The sequence below is a fragment of the Saccostrea echinata genome, unplaced genomic scaffold (assembly GCF_033153115.1).
Source record: "Saccostrea echinata isolate AGI-Se365-2 ecotype Australia unplaced genomic scaffold, CSIRO_AGI_Sech_v1 ptg000012l, whole genome shotgun sequence".
Lineage (NCBI taxonomy): Eukaryota > Metazoa > Mollusca > Bivalvia > Ostreida > Ostreidae > Saccostrea > Saccostrea echinata.
The window spans coordinates 213,798-229,542 of NW_026889761.1; positions in this window are offsets into that span (position 1 = coordinate 213,798).

Consider the following 15,745-nt stretch of genomic DNA (forward strand, 5'->3'; position numbering starts at 1 on the left):
CATTCATTGATTTTAAACAAGCCTTTGATATTGTTTGGCAATCTGGTTTGTGGTCCAAAGTGTTTAAAAGTGGTATAGATGGTAAATGTCTAAGATTTCTCAAAAATATGTTCAGTGGAATTAAATCCAAGATATATATTGATCAAAATACCTCTGAATTTTTCATGTGTAACCTTGGGGTAAGACAAGGGGAAAATTTATCCCCACTTCTTTTTACTTTATATTTTAACGATTTAGAAAACTATTTATTGCAGAATAATATTGAAGGGGTAACGAGCTTTAGTGAAAAATTAGAAATTGAAATGCAGATTATGTTTAAACTATTTATACATTTTTATGCTGATGACACAGTTTTATTATCTGATAATCCAGAGGATTTACAAAGATCTTTGAATATTTTCTCTGATTATTATGACCAATGGAAGCTTCAAGTGGTGTTATCATGTTTCGTAGTGGTTTTTGCAGAAGTGCCAAAACACTTTGAACTTTGAACCCCTATTTGGCCTCATTCTTTACCCGGGGGCATTTATTTGAACAAACTTGAAGCTGAAATCCCATTTTGCAAAGCAAGATTCTGCGTATAATTGCTGCATTTTTGCAGCAAATATTGCTCCAATATTGCCGCCAATATACTCGGCAACATTAAGAAGGCTTGCTGCGAACATTGAGCTCTGCATAATTACACCAAGCTTGTTGCAAACATTGCTACAAATCTGCTACTAACATTGCTGCAATCATTTCCACAAACTTGCAACAAATATGCTAAATCTTGCTATAGTTACTGAAATGTAGAATGATATTACCATGCTAATGAGGATGTAGCAAGTTTTCTATAAACATGTTGATGTTTTCTGTGCACATCGCTTCAAAAGCACTACAAGTAAATAAGATTATATGATAACCTACTCCCCACCAGAGACCTATGATTGCCTGGCGCCACGTGCGTCAGGCAGTATAAGAATTTTTTTTCATGGTCCGAAACTAAGCGATCATTCCTAATGAACTAGATTTTGTGCAAGCTTATTAAATTGGAATTTGTTACCTGCATTTAAACAAATACAGTTTGCAGAAGAAAGAATCATATTGCTGATGCAAAATATAAATGATGTGTTTAATTCCTTCAGTTTATTTTGCATGCACATGTTTATTCTTTGCGATTCTTTGTACGGATATATGTCCGTGTAACATTTTTTTCTTAAACTACTGGATCAGTCCATTTGTCTTCTACGAAAGGGGTGACACAATCATTTCGCGCCAAATTTCACAAATAAAATATTCTTGAATCGTTCTATTGAAGGGGTGTGATAACTTCTATAGAAATAAAGTTTATTCCTTTAACCTGATTTTTAAGCTTCAGATTTTTTTATTAACAACAAATTTTATCTCATTTTTTAAAAGAACACATTGTATATGGGCAGACAACACTAAAGCAGTGGATTTGCTGATTATTCTTACTATTTTGTTTCCCGATTATCCCATAAGTGGACTGGTCCAATCATAAACAAACTCCCTCCACCTAGTAAATGGGATCTTGATTCAGTCTGTTTTCCACTTTTCTTTCAATTTTACATTTATTAATAATGTATGTTACAAGGTTAGGTTTTAAAAAAAAGCTTAGAACAGTAGAAAGTCAGCCAGTAGCATATTATTTCATCAGTGCTTTGTGATGATCAAGGGTTTCCTTTTAATACAGTGACAAAAGTGTAGGTCAGTACCCGTATAGGAATGGGCTTCACTCCCGTAAGGTTCTACATGTAAGTAAAGAATCGGCAAAAGGAAGAAGACATCATGATTTTTACTGGTTTTCTTTTCATAAAAAAACCATTGTTATCTATAGAAGAAATGAGAAAGGTCCTAAAATCGATTGAAAGAAAAATTAAACAATTTTAAAACTGTACATAATGATGTATTTTAAGCTCATTTATAATGCATGTACATGTATTTGGTAACACCATCATCGCGTGAATTTTGTCCGGGGGGTATTAGTATCTTGTTTTGCTCTAGCTATAAAGTGTACAGGTCATTTACTTTGAGTTCTAGAGCAGCATTGAAGCATTTTGTCTCAAACATTTCAAGACAACTTTCCCAGTTAAAACTGTTCATGATTTACTTCGTCGTCGAGAACGACGGAAAACAGACCAGTCTATAAATAAAGGCCGTCTCATCAATCTATCACTGACCAGAGAGTGTGCATGAAGAAGCGCGCCCTCTTGTAAGAGAGTACATGTAATATGAATTTCTTTAGAACGACCCATCTAACTGTTTTCCTTAGAATTCCAATCTACGCTAGGGTAGTGCACTTGCAGTTTCATCCCAACGTAACTAGTCAGCCCGTGGGCCAACTAATAATTTTATATTTAATATAATATATAATTAATCGATATTTGTTAATCTGTAGTATTTGGTTGTGACATTTGAGAAAGTCAATATTGTACATCTTGTGTAATGAAGTATCGCAACTATGTCGCTCCTTGCTGACGGACCTCTAGCACCTCTTTTGTTTATACGTTCCATAGATATTGATTGATTAGTCAGGCAAGCTTTTTGAAAAGCTATTACTTGTTTTAACAAATTCGATTCGTCACTACCTGATGATGCTTGCACATTACTGTCCTGCAGTGTTTGAGAAATATACTGAAAGAGAAAAAAAACATAGGGTAACATAAAATACGAAAAAGTTTTGAGTGTCTGGCCAAAAAGTATGAAAACTGATCAGAGGGGTATCCTCAAGTTGGTTTCTTTGCACTAAAATCAGTGTTCAGAATTACCCAACCATGAAATGTATGACGTCATGAGAGGAAAAAGATAAAAAAGCCAAAAACACGTGCAAATTAATGATGACAGGTTTTTTTCAATGAAGACATGTTATACCAATTGATGCTCTGAGGGAATGCACATCGTTTTTTTCTATATTTACAAACAAATTGAATTTCTTGCAGTCGTAGAACTGCTGAGGGAAGATCCATGGGGTGTGCCTATTGAGCTAAGAAAAGGGAAAAAGGTTGCTGTGCAGTTTGTGGGAATTTCCACCATAAAAGATCTTATTCGTTGTTAGAAAGGAACTGGAAGAGTTTCCAACCAACTGTGATGATGACGTTGCATGGCACGTAACAACGTCACATCAAGATTAAGCTACTAGTTCTGCCTCCCGTGTAATTGACATCTCATTACCAATGAAACAGCTATTAATACAGTACGCAATGATAAAAGTTACATTTACATATAAGTGAGCTCGCCAACTTTACGTCGCTGTTCTTTCCGACTCGTGCGCACGTGCGTCGTTTGTCTATTTTTTCAGCATGTATACTCTGGTCCAATGTAGCCAGAGCTTGTCAAGACTCTCTCTCAAACATTCACATTAACCAACTCGACTGGCCTCTAATAAGTTCATCTTTTTCTCCAATTGAACATCTGATATATATATATATATATATATATATATATATATATATATATATATATATATATATATATATATATATATATATATATATATATATATATATATATATAAGCACTAAAAACCAACAACACTGTATATTCTAAGTGTCGGATCTACTAAGTAGATACAAGGTCACGGATGGAAATTTATATAAAGCACTAAAAATGACCAACGACACGAACAATAATAATTGTCAAATTTTCGGGACGACCTGCCCCTTCCTCGGGACAAAGAAAAAAGTTAAGAAGTCATAAAAACAAAGGAAATAGAGAAGCAAAAACAACTAGCACTACTACTAAACTACCAATCACTAAATATTTACAATGTTACATGTTTAATTTGGAGTTTATAAACAGTTGTGAACAAAGAAATCCGGAGCGCTATGAATTGCGTCCGGTCTATCGGGTGTACTCTGGTGAAGTGTGATTTACATAATTGAACTAATTAATTATCGCTAATTAATTACGACCAACAGTAAATCGTACATTGTCTTATTCTCTCAAAATAGCATAACTCTACATGATAAAAAGAAATTAAAGAAAGATAATATGGAAGGACAATTTTGAAATATGAATTTGGATATATTATAAATTTGGAAATCGGAAAAAAAAATTAAACAAAAATGTAAGCTGTAAATATTTGGGTAGGTTGTTCCAGGATTGCTAAATACGAATTAACGGTATATATATATATATATATATATATATATATATATATATATATATATATATATATATATATATATATATATATATATATATAGGGCTTGAAGGCCTCTGAAAGCAGAAGTGACTCTCCACCAGCCAAGGGCTACATTGCTACATTGTCAGAATGGTTGCATAATATTCGTATGAGGAAGATACATGCACTGGTGAACTCAATGCAAAGTAGAATCAAGACTGAGAAAGATGTACGAGGGAGGCAAAGGTGAATTTGATTTTCACTTTGGGGGATAACGTCATACATGTATGAGATTCATTAACTCATCACAGTGGATTATCATTCGAAATCAAATGAGATTTTGGTTACTTGTTGACTAAAGAAAAGACTAAATGTTATAGTTTATAACAGTTGAAAATGCGTTTACAGAAATAGCATTAAACCATTTTAAAAGTTTACCCTGCGTTTCTTTTAGTTTTAGTTTTTAGTTTTCCTTTTGGTATATTTCAACATTTTTTCTGTACTTTTGAATGAAAAATCTACATGCATTAACATGCATTCTCTGTAAGCACCAAAAAATTTACTATAGGGCTTGGAAACGACATCTCTCCGATTTTGATGAAATTTGCACCATAGGTGCATCTTGGCACAAAACTAGGAAATATGGTGTTAGAAGTTTCACACGTGCACCCGGTTGCCATGGAGACGGGTCAATTGAATTTGGCCCTTTTTGGCCCTTTTTGACCAAATAAAAACATGAAAATTGAGGAAATGTAAATGCATTTTTGTCTTTATGTAGTAAACTCAAACACAAATCATTGTATCATAAGAAAACATCAACTTTTAAGGTATACAGGGCATATAATCGGTTATTCCAGAATTATTCCCACTCTAAGAAAAAGGTCCTGTAAAATGACATTGTTTCTGAAAATGTGAAAAATGGGAAATTTGGTATTTTTTGAGAACTTTAAAGTTAAATAAAAAAAATTGTCTACGGAAATTTTTCAAATCTTATGTGTGTTTTATACTTCAGAATTAGGAGTGTCACCTCATGAAAAAATTGGAGTGGGATCTCAATTCTATTTTTAGTAACATGTATCTATAAATAGACATATTTCAGAAAAATCTAAAAAATCAAATTTGGGCAGAGTTTAAGATGCCATTGGTAGGTATTTAAGAAATATACTGTAAAAGTCAATATGTTAATGACAGAAACTGGACACCAATAACTACTATGCATATTATTTGAAGGGAGTTCCGTTTTCTATTTATAGCTTCAAATGCCTTAAAATAGACATGTCTCATAATATGTGTAAAAATGACTATTTTCTATCATTTAGAAGCTCCACTAAAACATAAGTGATAAACATACTGCTATCACCAATATTTCATCAATTAGAACATGGGATAATACAATAACTCACACATTATTGAGGATAGGCTCTCATTTCTATAAATAGTACAAATGTCTAAAATTAGACACATGGGAAATTAACGACGAAATGTAGATTTTTGCACTAGTTCTCACATTAGAGATGAACAATTTGCATACTAACTGTCATTAACTGTAACTGACGTAATGTGACTGACAAGTACAGGAAAGCATTAACTGAAATGCAGAATAATAAGCGGAGGTTTCCATTTCTATTTATAGTAACAATTGTTTAAAAATAGACATTCTGCAAATTATCAAGAAAATGTAGAATTTTGCACTATTTTCTCACATTAGGGATGGACAATTTGCAGACAAACTGCTATTAATTGTTAATAACATAAGGGGAACAACAAGTACAAGAAAGCATTAACTGAAATGCAGAATAATAAGCGGAGGTTTCCATTTCTATTTATAGTAACAAACGTTTTATAATTATGGAAGAAATGTAGAATTTTGCACTGTTTCTTACATTAGGGATGGACAATTTGCAGACTAACTGCTATTTACTGTTATTGACATCAGGTGACCGACAAGTACAAGAGAGCATTAACTGAAATGCAGAATAATCAATGGAGGTTTCAATTTCTATTTATAGCAACACATGTCTAAAAATAGACATATTGCAAAAAATCAAGAGAATATAGATTTTCGTACACTAGGAATGGAAATTTTGCCGATTAACTATTATTAACTGTTATTGACAAAAGGTGAATGACAAGAACAGGAAAGCATTTACTGAAATGCAGAATAATCAGCGGATGTTTCGATTTCTATTTATAGCAACATACGTGTATGTCTAAAAATAGACATAGTGCAAATAATCAAGGAAATATATATAGATTTTTGCCCTATTTCTAACATAAGGGATGCTCAATTTGCAGACTAACTATTATTAATTTAATGTGACTGACAAGAACAAGAGAGCATTAGCTAAAATGCAAAATAATCTGCGGAGATTATTTCCATTTCTATTTATAACACCAAATACTTAAAAATACATATGTCTCAGCATATGAGAAAAAATGAAAATTTCCCCCAATTACAACCTTCACAAAAATATTTAAAATAACATTGCTCTCCAAAATATGCCATCTTCAAGTGCATGTGGTCATACAACACTTCACACATTAATGAGCATGGGCTCACCATTTTTTACTACAGTAACAATAAACTAAAAATATATGTAATGTATATATAGGAACTCCCATGGTTTGTGCTTGAATATGATTTTTATCCAACCAGTTGTGTGGTTTTTTACTCCCGAGCCTTAGCGAGGGGATAAAAAACTCACAACGAGTTGGATAGAATTCATATCCAACCACAAATCATGGGAGATTCTTTTTATCCTATGTTTTATACATCACAATCAATGTTTTACACTGTTTTTATATAGGAATCTACTTCATTTTACTTCTCCACTCTCACGCTTAAACGCATTGTGACGTCATTACTGTGGGATATCAAAAAAAAAAATCCAATGAGTGATATCCACGGGATAAAGGGGTAAACATGTGTAAGATCACCTATTTTTCGTGGGGTTATTTTTTCGTGGTTTGAAGAAAAAATGAGTTGGTGAAGGGGATTTTCTTTGTGAATGAAGAAAAGCTTGGTTGATATATATCTGAATTTTACATTTCGTGGAGGACATATATTTGTGGGTCTCTCTATGCCATAAAACACCCACAAAATTTAATGATTTTACAGTATCTCAAATAATTTAGAAAATGTAGGTTCTTGCACTATTTCAAACATAAGAAGTGGAAAATTTGCAGATTTTCTGTCATAACCATATTGTGACTTACAAGAACTAGTCAATATTAATTGAAATGCAGAATTACCAGTACTAGTAGAGGTTTCCATTTCTATTTATAGCAATAAACATCAACAAAAACATACCCCTCAGCATATAAGGAACCAGAAGTCTCTGACGAGACTGTAGCTCTACTGGTATTTATTTAACAAAGGAAGAGAAAAGTAGCTAGCACTTGGACTTGACAGTAAATAAAAAAAATATATCCTTATTTAGCTTCTTTTTGTGTCAAGATTGCAGTTGGTCAAAAACTGTAATAGGAGTAGCTTTTGAAAGAATTGACGAAATTTCCTTTTTTATTTTTTTTGGTTACCATGACAACACTGTTATCTAAAACTAAAATCTAATGTGCAGGATTATGTGTCTTCTTGGAATCAGATCAAAGCAGTAGAAGAGGCTTCCTGATAGAATTTGACAGGAATTTTTAATTTTAGTCACCATTTCAACGCCATTCATCAAAACCAAAAACTGATAAGCAGGGTGATGTATCTCAGTGTAGTCTACTTGTATATAATTTAATTTTGGTTTTTACTCGTCATTTGATTGGATAAAAAATTAGTTTATACTATATAACCTGTGTTGCCTAGGTTACACTGACTTAAGTCAAAAACGTATCGATCCGCTTGATGTTACATTTTAATTATGTACAATTTGAAGGAGAAATTGTTATTTTTTCACACTTAGTGCCCGCTGAAATATGGCTAAAATAATAATGCCTTGGCATTAAACAGTAATCAATCAATCAATTACACTTGGTGAAGGAATATTAAATAATAAGGATTGAATTTAATAGCTACCCAGTATTAAAAGTAAGTCCCAATAAAGCTAAAAATGACAATCTTATACCAATTAGAAAATTCGTAGAAATTTTTTTTTTACAGTTCTACCAATCTCCACTATATTTCACACATTATTGAGAATGGGTTCTCCAGTCTTTTTATAGAAATATGTCTAAAATAGACATATTGTGATTTTTGGAAAGATGAAGATGCTCAGTATTTTAGACATTATGGATGGAAAATCTGCAGACTGTCATAAACATCATTTGGCTTACATGTACAATTATAAGTCACAGTTAATTGAAATAATTCAATAAACAAAAATAATTTACAAACATTTACCAATATCTTTAAAAAAAATTAAGTATGGTCCTTCATGCATATATTTCCATTGTATCATTTTTAGTGTTTGGTGGCAAAATTAACAAGAGGTCCAAGAGCTTTGAATCGCTCTTCTGATAAACTGTACAACCTATCACTTCTATTTGAAGCCTCTAAGTATCCTGTATATTTAGATAAAGTCTTGAAATTCCAAATCGTCATCTTGACCTACATTTTAGATGAAACACTCTGAGAACCCAAGATGATTCTAAGCCCATTAGTATCCGAAATATTGAATTATAGTCATATAAATTGAAAAGTAGGTCACGGTGACTTACTTTTCAGTCAATTTACTCCGAGGACCCAAGATGCATCAACTGACAAAGTTTGATGATGCTAACCCAATTAGTACCCGAAATATTTAATTAGAGTGATATAAATTGAAAAGTAGGTCATGGTGCCCTACTTTTCAGCTGACGTTTTTCGAGGACCCAAGATGCATCAACTTACAAAGTTTTATGATCATAGGCCTTAAAATGTCCAAATTATGCCTCTAAAACGCTTTGAAATCGAATGCCTGCAAAGTTCAAAAAGTAGGTCACTGTGACCTACTTTTTAATAAATATGTTTTATGGCCCCAAGATGCATCATCTTACAAGATTTAATGATTCTAAACCTCTCAGTATTCGAATTAATGACCTTAATTGTTTTAAAAAAGATTAGCCATAAAATTCAAAAAGTAGGTCAAGGTGACCTACTTTTTAGTCAACGTACTCCGAGGACCCAAGATACATCAACTGACAAAGTTTGATGATCATAGGCCTTAAATTGTTCAAAATATGCCTCTAAATCATTTTGAAAAAGAATGGCTGCAAAATTTAAAAAGTAGGTCACCGTGATTTACTTTTGAGTCAACATGATATGAGGTCCTCAGATGCATCAACTGACAAGATTTGATGATCCTAGTTCTTAAAATAAACAAAATATCAACATTATAATATAATGTAATTTTTGGTCAACTTTGAAGAGACCTTGAGACCATGCCCTTTGCCCCAGGGTGATTTCCCGTGCAAATTTTAATCTACAACATATCCTTATCCTTTTGTGTAAGTTGGTGATAATCTGCCCAGTGGTTTTTGAGAAGAAGATTTTTTAGCATTCAGTACTTTTGTTTCTATTTTCCTAATTATCTCCCCTTTTTTAAGGGTCACAACCCTAGTTTTAGTAAAAATGGGAGTTGTTGGGCCAAGGATACCCTGTAACAAATTTGACAATAATTGGCCAAGGGGTTCTTGAGTTATGGCCCATATTCTATAAAGCTTACACACATCGCACAAATGGCCATAGCATTAGCTCTTTGAGCCTTTGGCTCAGAAGAGCTAAAAATGGAAACCTCCACCGATTATTCTACTTTTCAGTTAATGCTGTGTTTTTCTTGTCGAATACATAACCTTTTTAACAATAAGTCTGCAGATTTCCCATCCCTCATGTGAGAAATAGTGCAAAATTCTACATTTCGTCTATAATATGATTTTTAAAACATTTGTTACTATAAATAGAAATGGAAACCTCCACTGAATGTACTGCATTTCAGTTAATGCTGTCTCGCTCTTTTCAGTCGCCTTATGTTAACAACAGAAAATAAGAGTTAGTCTGCAAATTGTCCATCCCTAATGTGAGAAACAGTGCAAAATTCTACATTTCTTTAATAATTTGCATTATGTCTATTTTTAAACATTTGTTACTATAAATAGAAATGGAAACCTCCGCTTATTATTCTGCATTTCAGTTAATGCTTTCTTGTACTTGTTGTTCCCCTTATGTTATTAACAATTAATAGCAGTTTGTCTGCAAATTGTCCATCCCTAATGTGAGAAAATAGTGCAAAATTCTACATTTTCTTTATAATTTTCAGAATGTCTATTTTTAAACAATTGTTACTATAAATAGAAATGGAAACCTCCGTTTATTATTCTGCATTTCAGTTAATGCTCTTCTGCACTTGTCAGTCACATTATGTCAGTTACAGTTAATGACAGTTAGTATGCAAATTGTTCATCTCTAATGTGAGAACTAGTGCAAAAAATCCACATTTCGTCATTAATTTCACATGTGTCTAATTTTAGACATTTGTACTATTTATAGAAATGAGAGCCTATCCTCAATAATGTGTGAGTTATTGTATTATCCCATGTTCTAATTGATGAAATATTGGTGATAGCAGTATGTTTATCACTTATGTTTTAGTGGAGCTTCTAAATGATAGAAAATAGTCATTTTTACACATATTATGAGACATGTCTATTTTAAGGCATTTGGAGCTATAAATAGAAAACGGAACTCCCTTCAAATAATATGCATAGTAGTTATTGGTGTCCAGTTTCTGTCATTAACATATTGACTTTTACAGTATATTTCTTAAATACCTACCAATGGCATCTTAAACTCTGCCCAAATTTGATTTTTTAGATTTTTCTGAAATATGTCTATTTATAGATATATGTTACTAAAAATAGAATTGAGATCCCACTCCAATTTTTTCATGAGGTGACACTCCTAATTCTGAAGTGTAAAACACACATAAGATTTGAAAAATTTCCGTAGACAATTTTTTTTATTTAACCTTAAAGTTCTCAAAAAATACCAAATTTCCCATTTTTCACATTTTCAGAAACAATGTCATTTTACAGGACCTTTTTCTTAGAGTGGGAATAATTCTGGAATAACCGATTATATGCCCTGTATACCTTAAAAGTTGATGTTTTCTTATGATACAATGATTTGTGTTTGAGTTTACTACATAAAGACAAAAATGCATTTACATTTCCTCAATTTTCATGTTTTTATTTGGTCAAAAAGGGCCAAAAAGGGCCAAATTCAATTGACCCGTCTCCATGGCAACCGGGTGCACGTGTGAAACTTCTAACACCATATTTCCTAGTTTTGTGCCAAGATGCACCTGTGGTGCAAATTTCATCAAAATCGGAGAGATGTCGTTTCCAAGATTTTTTGGTGCTTACAGAGAATGCATGTTAAATCCCCCCAATACCCATTCAGTGGTCATGGTTTGAACGAACTTGAATCTACGTTTTGCCAGAAAACTTTCATTTTAGTTCCATCTTTTCTGGCCAAATGGGTTTTGGAAGGATGATTTTTAAATGACTCGTCCTACTTTTTTTTTCTTTCCTTATATTGACTATATATTGTATATCAATGTACTTCCTCCAACAAACCTAATATTCTAATTCTAATATTTCCAGTGATCTCTTACCCTGTTAAATTTTAAATTTGCAATTTGTATTGTTTGCAGGAGTTATGAGAATGATCACCAATATTTGTTCCTTTTCCATTTTATATATATAATATTCATGATATTGATGTTTGCATGTAGAAAAAAATTAAATATAAATACAATTCCGAGAGAATATTACGATATTCTCTCAAAAGTTTTTTTTTTCTTCCCGTCTCGCAAAAAATGTTTTTGTAGCAATTGGAATCTGACTCAAATTATGCACAAGTGTTAAACATTAAAGTGAAAAGAAAGAAGACGATCTGGGTATTTCCCGCTAGCTTCGTCCCCTGTCCCCTAAGACTTTATCCTTAACCCACCGAGAGTCTTGAGGCACGGTCCCAGATCCTCAGTCTGGGCTTCCCCTTTCAAGAATCCTGAATCTGCATATGGTAGGGACATGATCGAATCCCATAAACGTGATAAATGCTAACCAGTACCTACCTCTTGGTTATTGTTCGGCGATATGAATGTTGTATAGTAATCATCTGGCTGCATGAGGAGTTGGAGGATCTACAAATGTATTAGTATCTACTGAAGAAAAAAAACACGTCATTTAAAGAGGGACAAATATTCTCAAAGTAAGAATAATCTGAACAACAGATATATAGTTAACTCGATCAGACAGTGTATTCTTCTTGGGGCTTAAAGCTATTGTTGAGATTACTTCTGTACAAATTTTAGCTCAATTAATTGGGCAGATACAGGGGACTTATTTTAAAATCTCTCTTTAGTTTTCAATTTTCTAATATTTCCTGCACAAGATTTTAATAATAAGTTACCCTTTAAGGGCAAGTATAAGCACCCTTTCTCTATATCACATTGAAATGGAAATTACCTGGCTCAAATGTAATATCAATGCAAACATATACGCTAAATTCGCGAGAAACACTGTACTGAATTATGCATACGAGAAATTTCTCTTTTATTACAACATCCTCTCTCAGTGACGTAGCATCGTTTTTGAAAAGGAGAGGGGAGGGGGGTTACCAGAGAAAAAACAACCTGAAAAACTTGACAAGTTAAAAAAAGGAAAACTAAAGAATTTAATATAACAGTATGCTATGATATAAACGTAATTCATTCAAAATTTCTCTGGTTTAAATTGGTTTCAAATGCACAAAACTGTATTTTTTAAAAAAAATAATAATACCCCCTCTTACCAAAATCAGAATTTTCGCTTAGTAGAAGATGAATTTTGCAGCAGTTGTTTACATCACTAAGTATACATAAAAGTTGCATTTGATGTAACTATATTATGGTGGTCTTTACAAAAACTATAACTGTCTATAAAATGGACGAGTACTAATACATTTGAATTTAGATAAATTTTGATGAAGTTAATGATAGTTGAATATAACATATATAAGATGTTTAAAGAGGCTGGGGGGTCAACAAATTAACCATCAGATATAACTTAATTTTTTAGATATGATATCTTAAGCTGTCAACTATCATTTGGCAAACAAATATTTCATACATTTTAGTTTTAAAATTTGATCATTTCTGTATATCTTTATATGGAGCTCTTCTTCTAAAGGAGATCAATATAGTCTGAAAATGGCCACAACCACCCAGTCCTCTTAAGTATAAAAAAGCAACTACTGTACTTACCACTGGTTTGTGTATGCCTTCATTTGCAGTATCCAAACGCGTTAAAAAAAGAGAGAAGGATTCAATAAAAAGAAATTCATTTCGACCATAAAAGTATACCAATTCTACACACAGTTAATCAATTCAATTAGGACACTCGGGGAAGAAATGCAGTATATGTAGCTTTTTAATCTAGAATTGGTTTACAATAAGTTTATTTACTAAATTGACGCGAAAAAAGAAAAAAAATGAAATACATACATGTGCAGTAGAATATTAAATAACTGTTCAATGTTTTGATTTGAGAGTCTCATAAACCTTTCATAAAATAAATATAAATAATTGTTGTAGCTATGATTGACTCCCTTGGAGGACCCCAGAGAGTGAATAACTTTCTCACAACACTGGATCTCCCATATATATCTCACAAAAACCTGAAGGTAATGGAGAGGAGAGCAGGTCACATCATAGAAAACTTTGCCGAGAAAAGTATGACGAATGCAAAGAAAACTGCTTTTGAGAAAGAAATGAGGTTTGATTATTTTTGAGATTACTTGAATGGTTTGTGAATTAGAAATATTATGGCCAATCAAAGACGGTGATAATGTTTTTAGTGACTTGTTATTATTGTAGCGATATTGCACATTTAGAGGAGGACATGCCCCCTTTTGTAACTGATGTTTCATATGACAAAGAACTGGGTTTGGCAGTCCTGGAGGGAGAATTTCAAGGGTATGTCTCAAGTGCTAGAAACAAATGAAGAGAACTTTATAGAAAAAGAGAGATATTATACATAAATGTGGCATATTATGAATATTTAACATTAACATATTCAATTTCACTGTAAATTTCTTTTTCTACAGTGATCCTTCAATATTCAGACATGTTTGCCAGCTAGGATGTGGACTTCATCAAAGAGAGTAGAGATGGCAGTGAGGAAAGAGATAGGTTTGTATATTATTTAATGGTTATTGATTTTTGCAGTTGAAATATGATGACCATTCAATGAAATTGATGTTTTATTATAGTGAGCTTTCATATTCAGAGGAGGACAAGCCTCCCTTTGTAACTGATGTTAATCATGTTACATGTGATGAAGAGTTGGGTTCAGCAGTTCAGCAGGGTCTATTACAGGGGTATGTTTCAAAAGGATAGAACTGGAGATATTGTAGTTGATGAGAATTTTGAGGGGAAAATACATTTTGCATGTTTAGTAATGTTCAATGACCCTTCATTACTCAGACTAACTACCATCAGTGTGTGCCAGGATGGGGAACTTGCCTCCAAAAATAAGGAAGGCAGTGAGGGTGGAGAGAGTAATAGGTATGTAAACACATTTGCTTTTTTCTTTTTCCAGGTTAGGGCTAGGGAAACAGCTAACCCTACTTTTGATAGACTGTATTTTAACAATGTTTGTGTCGGGTGATGCAGATTCTATTTGCCAGTTATTTTCATTTGAAACACCAACTAGAAGTACAAAGTATCAATATTTTGTTTCTATATCCCCATAAAGCAAGTGATTGTGTAAAAAAAAAATAGAAGAGTTTAAAAAAATTAGATGCTGTCATGAGACAGTAATACCCGCACTAATGTGTTTGCCTCTAAATGCAGGCACATAGCATCGGGGGGGGGGGGGGGCAGAGGGGACCTGCCCCCCTTTTTTTGAAACATAACTTTTTACTATTGAAAATGTTCATGAACAGGTGGTTGCCCCCCCCCCCACTTTTTGTTGCATTATAGTCAAATAAAGGTAATGTAGTAGTGTATATATAAAATTGGAGTACTGAAAGAAGTTGGAAACACCCCCCCCCCCCCCCCCCCACGAAATAGGATTTTTGAGTTTTGGAAAAAAAATTTTTTGGCTTGTCAAATTTTTTGAGGTAAGTTGAAATTTTTTCTCTGGTTACCCCCCCCCCCCTTCCACTTTCAAAAACGTTGCTACATCCCTGAAATGTGCTCTGACTGCTCTCCTTCAAATTCTGGTAACCAGGGAAGAAGCACACATTTAAATCAAGCATAAAATGCTCAGGTGAACATGCAGCCCATATGGGCCTCTTATGTAAATCAGGTGTGGATCCAGGAATTTTTTCCAGGGGGATCCAGCCCAGAAATTTCTTGACAAGCAAAAAAAATATTTCTATTTCATGGTGCTGGTGGTGGGGGGGGGAGGGAGGGGGGTTGGCCGCTCACTTTTTAAGCTTCATAAGTATAACTTTTCAGCTTAACAGGGGTCCGTGTTTTCTAAGGGGGGGGGGGTGGTTCCAAGGTCACTTTTAGTTGCTTTCGTATATAGATTTCGTGTTTGCTTCCGGACCCCCTCCCCCCCCCCCTCTAGATCCGCGCATGTAAATATTTCATTACCAGTCTGATATTACCTAATAATGTAAATTCTAATAAAGAGAGAATTTTTGAAAGA